At 40.4% G+C, this 1,774-nt stretch overlaps 1 non-coding gene across 1 annotated transcript; it reads right to left on the reverse strand.

The window, feature by feature from the left end:
* Positions 1 to 1,212: 1,212 nt before the first annotated feature.
* On the reverse strand, positions 1,213 to 1,319 carry LOC141597637 (small nucleolar RNA R71). The gene has a single exon (XR_012522861.1). It is a non-coding gene; the product is annotated as a small nucleolar RNA R71 (small nucleolar RNA).
* Positions 1,320 to 1,774: the final 455 nt, after the last annotated feature.

The following is a 1,774-nucleotide window of genomic DNA, read 5'->3' on the forward strand; positions in this document are numbered from 1 at the left end:
CAACTCGAGTCTTGTTAGACCATGCATGTGTTAAGTAGGGAAGATTAAGTCGACTTGTAGGTGTTGTACAATCCAAGAGATTCGACTCAGGACCCAAACTTTCCTAGGATTGTAAGATATAACCCAACTCAATCCATCACAACAATAATTGCTTGCTTATAATTTGAGAACATGTTTGTATGATCATATCCCATGATTCCCCTATGAACCCATGACACCCTAGTGCTTTTAATCAATTGTTTACACCCTTATTTCATTTACCTTGTTAGTTTATTTTCATTGCTATTTTAGTTTAGTGACCTTCTACATCAACCCAATTTGTGACACCCCTAGACACCACTAGTTACAATAGAATCTTCATTTCAATACCCGTCCCTTGGGATCCGACCTTTACTTGCCTCTTTACTAATTGTAGAGTTGTTTGTGAAGTATAAATTGTGTTTTGTATCGACCATTGACCAACGACCACATATGCTTAATTGTGAACACCAAATGGCTCCGATCAAAAATGGCGCCGTTGTCGGGGACGGTGTTTAATTGATTTAAGATTTCTTTTATTGTTTTTAGTTGTGTCTTTTTCACCTTGGGAAGTAAAACTCCTCAAGGTTTGTTCTAATTGTTTTCTAGTTGTTTGATATTTTGCATGTCTAGAAGGTTACAAAGAGATTTGTTACCTTTTGACCGTGAAATCGAAAGAACCTTGACGAATAATAGGAGACTTGTTAGGAGGAATTTGGGAGGTGTTGGTGAAGTTGTTCAACCCACTAGTGAGTTTGTCAATCCTTTCGCAATAGAAGGAGAAGAGAACCCATTAAACAATACCACACAAAATCCACCTACAATGCCTAAATTCTCGTCACACTCTATACCCACCGAGGAGGATCTACCAAATGGTACTCCTACCCCGCAACATCTTACCGGAAACTTTATTGCCAAGTCCGCCTTCATTCAACTAGTTGAGAGGAGCCAATTCGGGGAAATGCCTAGTGAGGACCCTCATTCTCATATGGAAACATTTTGTGATTATTGTGAAGCTATCTCTCAAACGGGCGTGACTCAAGACCAAATAAGATGGGTCTTATTTACTTTTTCGTTAATCGGCACCGCAAAGCAATGGTTGAAGGGCCTTGATAAGGCCACCCTTGGAATAGATTCTTGGAAGAAGCTAGCTCTAGCTTTCTACAAAAATTCTACCCACCAGAGAAGACCAATATGCTAAGAGCTCAAATTACGGGTTTTAAGCAAAGGGATGAAGAGTCTTTGTATGAAGCTTGGGAGCGGTTCAAAGGTATTTGTCGCTCATGTCCTCACCATGGACTTAGCGAATGGTTTTTAGTGCAACAATTTTGGAATGGTTTATATGAAGATTCAAGGAACATTCTCAATATGGGATCAAATGGAATGTTCACCGAAGTTGATGACAATCAAACATGGAACAAGATTGAGGAAATGGCGGTCCATAATTCGCAATATAGTAGGCCTCGCAAGGCTACTAGAGGAGGAAAGTATGAAGTGGACACCGTGACTCAATTGGGTGCTCAACTTAGTGCTCACATTGACACAATCAACTTGAAGTTTGAACAAGCTATGGCTAGACTTGAGGAAAGCTCAAAATCATCAAAGCACCATGTCAATGCCATGACGGCATCCTCATCAATCCCAAGCGGGATATGTGAGAATTGTGGAACCTTGGGTCATGACTCAAGTGAATGTGGGGGAACAACCGAACAAGTTAATGCTTTCCAAGCTTACAAAAGTGGCACCCCTTATTCAA

This window comes from Silene latifolia, chromosome 8, assembly GCF_048544455.1.
Source record: "Silene latifolia isolate original U9 population chromosome 8, ASM4854445v1, whole genome shotgun sequence".
NCBI classification, from domain to species: Eukaryota; Viridiplantae; Streptophyta; class Magnoliopsida; order Caryophyllales; family Caryophyllaceae; genus Silene; species Silene latifolia.